This window comes from Notolepis coatsorum (assembly GCF_963971535.1).
Source record: "Notolepis coatsorum genome assembly, chromosome: 3".
NCBI lineage: Eukaryota > Metazoa > Chordata > Actinopteri > Aulopiformes > Paralepididae > Notolepis > Notolepis coatsorum.
Genome location: NC_140167.1, coordinates 127249034 through 127261563, shown reverse-complemented (window position 1 = coordinate 127261563; position 12530 = coordinate 127249034).

The window sequence follows — 12530 nt, the reverse complement described above, 5'->3', positions numbered from 1 at the left end:
AAGATATACCCATAATACCTGTTATCTATAAAAAAAAAACTACACACATATGCTCAGCTCGAACCCCCCCCTCCCGGACCCCACCTTGAGAAGTACCTCCACTATCCCTCGCACCTAACCAGACACTACCATTATAAGCTAGCTTTTATTCTCTCCACCACTTCTAACCACATTGACATTTTGGATTCATTGAGACCCAGAATTCTTGCTGTAGATATTTCATGGTAAATTACATCGAGATATGTAAGAAACCAAACTTTACGGCACATTTTTTCCGGTTGAAACCAGCGTGATGCGATCAGCTTTTTGGCTACTGTGATACCCGATAAAACCAATCTCTTTAGCTGTGGATTCACTGCAAACTCAAAAACATCATTCAACAGCAATACCGAGGGGTGTACAGGTATATTCCAAGATACGAGTTTTGATATTTGTTGGGTCACATCTTTCCAGAATGCCTTAACTGGTGAGCAGTCCCAATACATGTGCATAAATGTCCCTTCGTCCCCATTTGTACATTGGGTGCATTTGGAATCTTGTTTGAGCCCCATTCGGCACAGTCTTATAGGAGTCAAGTATGTCCTGTGAATATAGTTAAGATTGATTTGTTGATGATCCGGGTTCCTTGATGTAAGTCGGACATTTGCCCAGGCTCCTTGCCAATCAAAGTCATTTTCCAGGTCTGGTATATCCCTCCTCCAGACAGAGTCAAGTTGGAGGGTTTCATACGAGGACGTTAGTAATTGATGATAAAATTCTGAAACAAAACCTCTCGATGTCTCTCTTGAGTAGAAGAATTTGTGGTATCTGTGGTATTCAATTGGTCTGTCTAATGGAACACCGTGAGACTTCAAACATAGCTCTAACTGTTTGTGAAAAAGCCATGTGGACTTGGTGAGATTAAATTTTTTGCGTATTTCTTTATCACTACAAAAACCCTGTTTGTTAAAAACATCCCCTAATGAGTGTATGCCTTGCTCTTCCCATATAGGGAATCTTATAGGTCGTTTTCCAATTAAGAGAGCATTGTTATTGAATAAGGGAGTATGATTGTGCCATTCTTGTGGGTTAGGATTTTTTTTTTGTGATTCACGCCATATCCGGATCGCATGAGTAATTATGGGACCAAATTTTCGTTCACAGTGCTTGATTGGTAGTTTAGTGTATGCTATGTCCTTCAGTCTATGTGGGGCTACTATGTTTTCTTCTATTTTTCTCCAAGATGCTAATGCTTGGGAGTCAAACCATGTTGTCAATGGACTTAATGAGTACGCCTTAAAATATAGGAAAAAATCTGGAAATGCCATGCCACCATCTGCTTTATTTCTCTGTGCGGTGGATCTTTTTATACGTGGTGGTTTGTTATTCCAAATAAATTTGTATGTGGAGGAGTGTAATCTTTTCCAGTAACCCTCTGGAGGGGGTAACGGTAGCATTGAACAGAAGAAGTTGATTTTAGGTAGTACATCCATCTTAACTATTGATATCCGTGCTTGTACTGTGTTCTTAAGTTTTGCCCATCTATCAAGGTCGTCTTTGATTTTGTTTTGGATTTTTGTGTAGTTGTGCTTCACCGTTTGTCTTATGGTAGGGAATATTTCCACTCCCAAACATCTGAAATGTTTTACCATCGGTATCTGTCCTGGGAGGGTTGTATCTTTTTTTGCAGGGGTGTTAAGTGGAAGGAAAGCCGACTTCGGCCAATTTATCTTAAATCCCGATAAATCACCAAAGTCCTCAATCAACTTGAGCAGATGAGGCAATGTGGTGTTGGGGTTTTTCATGAACAATATTACATCGTCCGCATATAAACAAATTTTTTGTTGTGTGCCCTTGATTACGATAGGTTCTATGGATTGGGATTGTCTTATATATTGTGCTAAAGGCTCTAATGATAGATTGAACAGTCCGGGACTAAGAGGACAACCCTGTCTGGCAGAGCGTGATACCGGAAATATTTCAGAGATGATTGTGCCTGTTGTAATCATGGCCGATGGGTCTTTGTATAATACTTTAATCATATCGATGAATCCTTTTCCTAACCCCATCCTTTCTAGCACTGCCCACAGATACGACCATTCCAGCCTGTCAAAGGCCTTCATAGCATCCAGGGACAGCATCGCCTTAGGTATGGTGTCCTCCTTGTCAGCATCAAGTACGTGCAGTATACGTCTTATGTTCTCAGTGATCAGGCGGCCTCCTATGAAGCCAGTTTGGTCCGGGTGAACTAAAGACGTCATATGCTTTTGTAATCTGATGGCTAATACCTTAGAGTACAGTTTGATATCTGTTCCGAGGAGGCTTACAGGTCTATAACTACCGCACTCGTTGGGGTCTTTGTCTTTTTTAAGGAGGACTGTTATGAGTGCAATATTGTCAATTTTATGGAAGTTCCCCTCCTTGACTGAGTATAAGATCATATTTAGTAATAAGGGGCCAATTATGTCCCAACAAGAAAGGTATATTTCTGATGGGAAACCGTCTCTTCCTGGAGCCTTACCACTTTTCATTGCGGTTATGGCCTTCTTGAGTTCCTCTAGTGTGATCGGTATTTCTAACTGTTTAGCGTCATCCTCTGAAAGTTTAGGGAGAATAATTTGATTAAGAAATGTGTCCATTTTGTTTTGATCGAAGGTCATTTCTGATTTATATAAATCGGAGTAGAATACTTTGAATGTATCGTTTATTTTTACAGGATCTGTTACAAGTACTTGTTGTGCTCTAATGGTAGTTATATCTGCAAATGTTGCATTAATTCTTAATCGCATGGCTAATAGGTGGCTGGGTTTGGAACCATGGGAGTACTGCTGTTGTCTTGTGCTGCGTATTTGTATTTCCGATTGTTGTCTGTATATGTCATTGATCTCTATTTTTAGTACGTTAACTTGATTTTCTAGTCGAGTTGAGTTGTTGTATTTCAGAGAATTAAATAACGTTGAGTAAAGCGTTTCCAGCTCATCCAGTTTTGTGCTTTGAATCTTGCGCATTTTGGAGGAAAAGCTATCCTTGAAGTCTTTGATCATTCCCTTTACCGACATCCATATTATTCTGGGGTCTTGCACCGAGTTTGCATTCTCCCGTTGGAATACTATAAGAGCTTCTTTGAGTTGTGTAATGAATTCCTTGTTGTTAAGCAGCAACGAGTTAAATCGCCATCTTGGGGCTCGGGAGGATAGTATACCAAATGTACCTTTAAGGAGTAAATAACAGTGATCTGATAGTGCGTTGGGTATCATTTCCACTTCATAATTATCAAATAGTCTCTGTGATGCAAAGACATAATCTATTCTGGATAGTGTCTTATGTCTCGCAGATCGACAAGAGTACTTCCGGGTCGTGGGATTAAGTAACCGCCATAAGTCCTTTACACCTGTAATCTTTGACCAATCCTTTAATGCCTTCGATGAATTCTTTTGTTCGCTGGAAAAGGCGAGGTAAGATTTGTCTATCCTTGGGTTCCAGATGGCATTAAAATCCGCTCCTATTATAAATGAGTACTCGGGAATGTCTAACATTGCATTGGTTAGTGTAGTGAAGAAATCTTCTTCGTACAAATTTGGGGCGTATACCGCTATCAACGCTATTTTCCTGTTCTTATGTTCAATCTTAGCTATAGTTATCCGACCTTCTACATCAGACCATACTCCCTTTAGTACAATATTCAACTTACGTTTAACGACTATTGCTACACCCCGAGTTCTCGTACCAATAGAGGAGTGACTGATATTATGGTATATGTTGTCCGCTAATTTACCTATGTCTTTCCCTAGAATGTGTGTTTCGCTTAGCAGAGCAATGTCCACATGTTCTTTTTTCATCAGTGTGAGCACGCTTTTGCGTTTGAGTTGGTTATTTATTCCCCCGGTGTTCCATATCATTATATTCAAACTAGCCATAGTCTATACATGTTGCATTGTAATTTTTGGTAATGCTTCTAGAGTGCGAGGCAATAATAGATATACATCCCACTAGTGAGGTCCCGTTGAGAGCCGAGCTTAAAAACATACATATATACAAATAAAAATCCCCTACCCTTCCCTCCCACCGAGAGTCGTACAGGATTGTGTTCCATGAACACAACCTTTGCGTATGACTCTCTCCCTTGCACCACCGGATATCCCAGAATGATCCAATTATCCTTAACATTCCTATGTATACCATAGGATCTAACACTCTAAATTCTACCATAAGTAGAATGTCGACTGTGGCTTGGCCACTTACCCGTAAAAAATAAATAAATAAAAATTTAAATGAGATCAACTAAAAATAAAGACCAAAAATAAGCTTCAATTGTCATGCCTTAATCACTTACATTTTATATGAACTTGTAATTTATAGTAATTTATAGTAACCCATGAATAATATGAAGGTATTGAACTGAAGAGAGAGCCTCAATAAATCAGAGAGAGCGGATGAAAAAAAAAAAAAAAAAAAAAAAAAAAACAAGTAAAAGGAAGAGAACATTAACTTAGATCTTAAAAGAGCATTGCTATGCTTAAACATCTAAAGTATTAATTGGAGAAGTAGTGAAATTATTTCCCATTAATAAAAAACAATTTTTAAATACGTATATGCAGCATTTCCCCCGACCGGGGTGGGCGATGATCGTTGTGTAGAGTGATCTTTCAGCCGGCCGGCTATGATGGCTCTGTGGTTCTGCATCTAGATAGCTGTTGATTATTCTCCCGAGGGGCTTCTGGTAGAATGAATGACCACGTATTGCTGATATTCCAGAATGCTCCATATATCAAAGAATGCTTCGATGTTCTAGATTATTCCAATATGTCATTTTTACATTGTCTGAATGTTCCAGTATGTTCTGGAGTGTTCCAATCTTAAATCCAATATGTCCGCAATAATATACACGTCGGGGAAAGCATTCAAAAACTCTGAGCACGTAGGTCTCTCTGTCCCAAATCCTCGGTTATTAAAGGTTGTACTATATGGTGACCTTGCATAACTGAGATTTAAAAGGCCATTTATACACTATTCTGCTCCTGTTCAGACAGGAATTTGGCTGCATCTTCAGGCGAGTTGAGGAGAACCTTTGCTCCTTGTTTGTCGACGACGCGAAGTATTGCAGGGTATATTAGTAGGGGTCTGTATTTCCCCAGGTATAGTTGAGACATCACCATCTTGAACTTGGCACGCAGTTCCACTACATCACGACAATAATCTTCAAAGCAGTGTATTGGTACCTCCATGTGTTTCAGATTGCCTTTCATCCTGCGAGTTTCACGCATAATCATTTCTTTTATTCTGACTTGGCGCAGTATAACTAATATCACTCTGGGCTTAGCGTTATTGCCAATGGAGCGGGGACCCAATCTGAAGCACTCATCCACCTCCGGTATTTTAGGAAGGATTCCTGTTCCCAAGATTTTCTGTAATTCTGTGGCAAACTCTTCAGGGTTTTCACATCTCACTGATTCGTCCAGACCGACAATACGAATATTCAGCCTGCGTTTTTGATATTCCATCTCGAATATTTTGGCTTTCTGTTCTTTATTGATTCGCGTGAGCTCCAACGTTATTTCGCTGAGCTCCGTCTTGATTTCATTGTAGTTCCCCTTCATCTCAGCAGTTAGGTTAACTGTGTTAGCCTCTACTTCCTTGTAGATGTGAGTGAAATTGATTTCGTGGGCTTCCACTACTTTCTCCAGAGCCTCGGTGCGTTTATTCTGTGCATCGGCGTCCGCTCTCAGCGCATCAATTTTGCCTTCAATAGATTCTTTAATAGCATCTACTTTTTGAGTTATTATCTTCTCCGACAGTTGTGATTGGAGGATCATTTCCTCCATTCTCTTCTCCATTGTCTTCCCCATTTCCTCCATTTTCCGGATGATATGTTCGGTATCTGCGGAGGTCTTTGATGGGGTTGAACTTGAAGCGGCCTCTGTCAAGTCAATATTTTCTGCTGTCCGCTGTACGAATCCTGGGTTCCGCGGCGGGACCTCTTCGACTGGTTTTGGGTCTTTCTTTGGGTCTTTCTTTGGTGACATCTCGATTCTTTTGGTCAATATAGTTAGTTGATAGTCTCAGTTGATATATGCGTCAAGTTTTAAACGCATTAATGGTATATAAATATGTTTTTAAAACGAAAAAAAAAATAACGGGTGAGCAGCTGTGTCACATGCGACCTACTCCATTCTAAAGCTAAACCGGAAGTCATCTTGTTACATTCTGCGAGTCTTGGAAGTTCTTTAAATGTGGTGTCTCTGCAAAAGTGTTTGGCAAAGTGATAATCTATTATCACAACTTTTGACCTCTGCACAAGATTCAGTTCATTAATTCTGAACCTCGGAATCCTTTGGTCTGTCTTCTGTCCTGGTGTCAAGGCAGCTATCATGCCCATCCCATGAAATGTCCCTTTCCCATCAATTGTTAGAATATTATGATCTACATTGTCTTCAGCAAATAAGACGGTCGTGTTCAACACATCAATATCCTTACCAAGCATGTTTGGTGCAGTACAATTTGCAGCATTCATTTCAAACCTCTGCAGTTCAGAATAGGAAGAGCAGAATCCCATCTTATTCAGCATATCTACAATGAACCGAGACCGGTTTAAGTGGTGCATATGCACTGCTAGGCCAATTTGCGAAGGGGCAAGGACAGCTCGTGGTCGGACTGCCTGTATGATTGCGTGGCCAATACTAGCAATTTTCTGCTCTGTCTCTTTACCGACAAACAAAGCTTTTAACACAATGTGGAGTGATTGTGGAATATAATCAAGGGCATTCTGTAGTTTTAGTGTCTCTGTAGTCGGGTACTCATTAACAGGTGGAACATTAGTCATTATGTCACTTTTTATGAGTTTTGCAGCTGTTTCAAGTAAGTGTCTCTTCTCAGACTCTTCATCACTGTTTTGTTTTGTGTTGTTATAGTAGGATCTGAGTATGTCTGATGTTTTCTCTCTTATTGTAACAATACAATCCAAGCCATCTCCTTCTGCAATAAATATGCTATTTGCATATCGTTGCATCAGCAATGTTTTTAGGTATTGATTACTATATGGGATGGAATCGGCCTTAGACAAATACTCTTGCATTTTACACCTAAGTGCAGAAACGGTCAGCTGTCCATCATCATTCGTTTCAAAGTAAGCACACATTTTTGAGAAGGCTTGTTCTTGGTCCTCATTCTTTGGCCTTCCAGACTTTCTCCGCTTTGGATTACAATCAGGCTGAAATTCCATGGGAACATCACGGTCACACCGGAAATGTGTGCTACAAGCATTATGATACACAGTCTGCAGCATGTAGATCACTATTATAGTATTCAATTCTACCTTTGACTTTGAATGACCACTCATCATTTCGTTTATCACAGCTTTGCAATATAGACTTTGCAAAGTTGTCTGTTTTCACGTAACTGTAGTCGGCACGTCCTTCATGAACATTTGTGCCGCAGAAAAGGCAATCAGTTTGGCTATTGAATAGAGCTTCAGACTGCCTAGTACTAGTCCTTTTATTAGTGGTACTTGATTCACCGCTCTGTTTCCTCTGTAAATGTAAATCAATATCTCGGCTATGTATGTACATTTTGCGGCATTCTGAATGTACTTTCATGCCAGCAGTCACATGAACAGTGTCACCTCTTTTAACACTAGCTTTATTGATCCCATCAGCACCTTTCTGACGAATCTCAACAAAATCACTTCCATCTTCCAATTTACAAATGGGACAGATCTGGGCACTGAATTCACTCATCACTTTAGAAATCAGATAATGGTCAAAAAGAAGGATTCAACTATGCTAGCTTGAGAGCTGGAGAGTGCAAACACCTCTGGCAAAGACTAGGATGAAACTGGGGCTTAAATAACACTGCCAGGCCAGACACGCCCAGGCATGCCCAAACACAGGACTAGGTCAGAAAAGAAAGAAAGAAACTGATTCAGAAAAAGAAGGCTTCAACTATGGTAGTTTGGGAGCTGGAGAGTGCAAACACCTCTAACTATAACAACTATAATGGTCAAAAAGAAGGCTTCAACTATGCTAGCTTGAGAGCTGAGAGTGCAAACACCTCTGTCAAAGACTAGAATGAAACTGGGGCTTAAATAACACTGCCAGGTCAGACACGCCCAGGCATGCCCAAACACAGGACTAGGTCAGAAAATAAAGAAAGAAACTGATTCAGAAAAAGAAGGCTTCAACGATGGTAGTTTGGGAGCTGGAGAGTGCAAACACCTCTAACTATAACAACTATAATGGTCAAAAAGAAGGCTTCAACTATGCTAGCTTGAGAGCTGGAGAGTGCAAACACCTTTTTTAGTAAGCTATTTGTATTTGTATAGTCATTTTAAGCTCCTGGGCGCCAGTTTGGACGCCATCTTGAAAATGATGCCTTTCCGGAAGGTGTATTTTCCTAGATTTTTTGTATGTTCACAAGCATGTCTAGAGGTACCAGAATCAAGTGAAAAATCATAGTTATATATTTTTTTCTATTGAGATATATAGCCATTTTAAGCTTGGTCTGCCGCCATTTTGGACGCCATCTTCAAAATTAAGCCTTTCTGGAAGGTGTATTTTCCTAGATTTTTAGTATGTTAGTGAACATGCCCAGAGGTACCAGAATCAGTTGAGAAATCCTTTGCACCATATTCTCAATTTGAGATATAGCCATTTTAATATCTCCACCGCCATCTGGGAAATGGCGGCTTTCGGGGGGGTCGATTTTGGTCGACTTTTAGTATGTTATTTAGCACGCCCAATACTATCGGAATCCATCGAAAAACCTTTTGTATAAATCTTTTTTGGGTTAAGTGCTTTTTTTTCATAGATTGACTCGTCTATAAAGCCTACAGTGATGCAGACTGGGCAGCAGACACCACAGACAGAATAAGTACCACATGGTATTGTGTGAGTTTGAACACAAACAGCTCACTGGTTTCGTGGAAAACAAAGAAGCAGCCCACAGTGGCACTATCAACTTGTGAAGCCGAATACATGGCTCTAGCTATGACAATACAGGAATGTATTTATCTAGAACAACTGCTCGAAGGAATGGATACCTATGTATATAAGAAGACTGTTGTTTATGAGGACAACCAGGGAACCATTGCGATTGCTAGAATCCCTGTGTGCCGACAGAGATGTAAACATGTCGATATAAAATATCATTTCATCAGATCTGTCATCAGAGAAGAAAGAATGACACTGATTTATTGTCCAACAGATGACATGGTAGCAGACACTATGATGAAACCTGCATCCAAACTGAAATTGAGAAGATTTGCAGAGGTCATGTTCGGTGTGTAAATATTTACTGTTATGTAGTATTGAATGCCATATTCTTTTTGATGCTCTGAAATGTATTATTTTCTTTGTAAAATTGTTTTTGAAGAAGTTGTACAGTGTACTAGACAACCATAAGTGGGAGTGTTAAAGTTAGAGGTTATATATGATTGTAAGTTTGATTGATTGATTGATTGAAAAGTTTATTAACAGATTGCAGAATGGGTACAGTACAGTACAGCTCAATACATACAATTGTTAAGAGGATGCAGACCTGAGAAAGACTTTTGTCTTGTTTCCATCAGGGTCCCCCATTTTCAATTCATCATAACTGGGTAACTGTCTAACTATGTATAACTGTTTCCACTAGAGGGCGCTATAGGCGGAGCTGTTAATTCTGCCACCAGTTAGAGGTTATATAAGGAGATGCTGACTCCCCCTCTGTCTCTTCCACCTTCGCTCTCATAAGAGAAGGATGTCTCATGTACTGCTGTGGAGCAATGAGAAATAAACCACACCGTTTAATGGCTAAAGATAGAAACCATGCCTCATGAACATATAGCTGACTCTGTCAACAAGTTTGATCAAAATCTGACTATAGAAGAATTAAAGGAAGCGCTTGCGAGTAGGAATAGCGGGAAAGTGGCAGGCCCTGATGGGATACCAACATAAATATACAAGAGGTTCGCAGGGAAACTGTTACCCCACCTACTGGAAATGTTCAAGGAAGCATATGAGGAGGGGACTTTACCCCCATCCTTAAGATCAGCGATGATTTCGGTACTGAAGAAACCGGGAAAGCCACCCTCAGACACAACTTCATATCGTCCTGTGTCCCTCATGTCCTGTGATACGAAGATTTTATGTAAGGCACTAGCTAGACGCATAGAGAAATCGATTCCGCATCTGATTAAAAATGACCAGAATGGATTTGTATTGGGAAGACAGGGATTTCATAACATTGGGAGATTACTAAATGTTCTACATACTAAGAAAAACGAAAAAGACCACGCAGTTCTGTCACTAGACGCCGAAAAGGCATTTGACAGGATTGAATGGGGATACCTGTTTGAAACACTTAGAAGGTTCGGGTTTGGGGAAGGATATATAAAATGGATTAAGATTCTATACACAGACCCAATGGTCGAAATAACTACAAACAACCAAATATCTAAACCATTTAAATTACAGAGATCTACCAGACAGGGATGTCCGATTTCTCCTTTGCTATTTTTATTCGCAATCGAACCATTAGCGATGGCGATTAGGCGGGACCCGGGAATCACAGGGATGAGAATAGGGAGAATGGAGCATCGCATATCGCTTTTCACGGACGATATAATACTATACTTAACAAAATTAGATACTTCAATTAGAAATGCTAACGAAATACTAGAGGGATTTGGAGTATTTTCAGGATATAAAACGAATAAAAATAAAAGCGCACTTATGTTACTTAATAAGAGAAAAAGGGAAAAAGCACCTGTACACACGCAGTTTGCGAGCTCCCCCAAAGGGTTTACTTACTTAGGGATAAAGATAACCCCGGAGATTAAAGACTTAGTACAAAATAACTACGACCCAATAATGACAGATGTAGAAAATAGCCTTGAAAGATGTAGTAATATTATTAAAATGACTATATTGCCTAAATTCCTATACCTATTCCAATCAATCCCAATGCCCTTACCGGAAACCTTCTTTCGGAGATTGAAAACGATGTTCACAAGTTTCATATGGAACAATAAAAAACCCAGGTTGAGACTGACACTCCTTTACCTCCCGTATGACAGAGGAGGGCTTAGACTTCCGGATATGAGACTACACACCCTCAAGACCCCTACGCTCTGCTTCTTCTGGCCGCCTCAGACCTACTCCTATCCAAGCTCCGGGAGGGTCATCAAAGAGAAGTCGCCTATTCTCAGTCATTGCCCCACAATGGTGGAATGAACTACCCACCCCAGTTAGGACAGCCGAAACACGTCCAATCTTTCGCCGTCGACTAAAGACGCACTTCTTCAACCATTATCTGAATTAAAAAAATTAAATAAAAATAAATAAATATCTAACCCTAACTAACCATACTGTCATGCACTTGTCCTAATAAACTAACCTACACTGTAGCACTCAACACTTTGGCGAACATTGTTACTCAGCTGATAGAGTTGTGCCCTTCCTGATGGCTTGTTGTACAGAACTTGTAAGTCGCTTTGGATAAAAGCGTCAGCTAAATGACTAAATGTAAATGTAAATGTTATTACTGGGCGGCACAGCTCAGGACAGCAATGTTCTACTTTCAATATGCAGATATACCAGCTTGGATGGAGATAGAAAAAGAAGATACACAAATTACACTAGATGCATATATGTATTCACGACAGAGTAACTTATTGATAAAACATACAAAGAACCCGTTCCTCCAAAATACAGAATCTGGCACAAAGCGCACTTACACTTAGGTAGAAGGGATAAATTATCGGGGTATACACCAATCTGGGGGAATGAGGAATTTAAACCGGGAAGAAATTATGGGGGATTAAAAAATTGGGCAGAAAGAGGTTTAGGTAGGACTAAAAACATATACATAGAGGGGGAATTGATGACCGTCGACCAGATAGTAAGCACATTTGATATCACAAGAACACATAGGTTTAAATACTTTCAAATCAGGAGCTACATAGTCTCAAAGAACAGGGGCACAGAGGAACCACCCACATCAGGGAAGAGGACAATTATCCAAGTTTTATGATGTGTTGTTATCAGGATCGGAAGAGAGCTCTTTGAGCAGCTTGCGGGCATGGGAGAGGGACATGGAGGTGGAAATAGCAGAAGAGGACTGGGAACAAGCATGTGAAATGTCACAAACACTTTCAATTAATACCAGATGTAAACTTCTACAATATAAGTGGATACATAGAGTATATATGACGCCAGAGAAATTACACAAGTTTTATCCCATGATCCAGGATGAATGTACTAGGTGTGGGGTAGAGGTGGGGACCCTGTACCACTGTATGTGGGAATGTGAGAAGATACAGGAATATTGGAAAGAGATCTTGGAACTCATATCGGAGATGACAGAGATAGAAATCCCGACCGATCCTAAGTTATGAATACTTCACTTATATCCAGATACATTTCCGGCTTATATTAGAAAGAGGAAATTGATACATTTGTGTCTGTTACAAGCCAAGAGAGTGATAGCTCTGAACTGGAAGGAGATACAGAGACCAAGAGCTAAACAGTGGTTGAAGGAAGTGTCAGAAAACTTAGCAATGGAGAAGCTAACATACA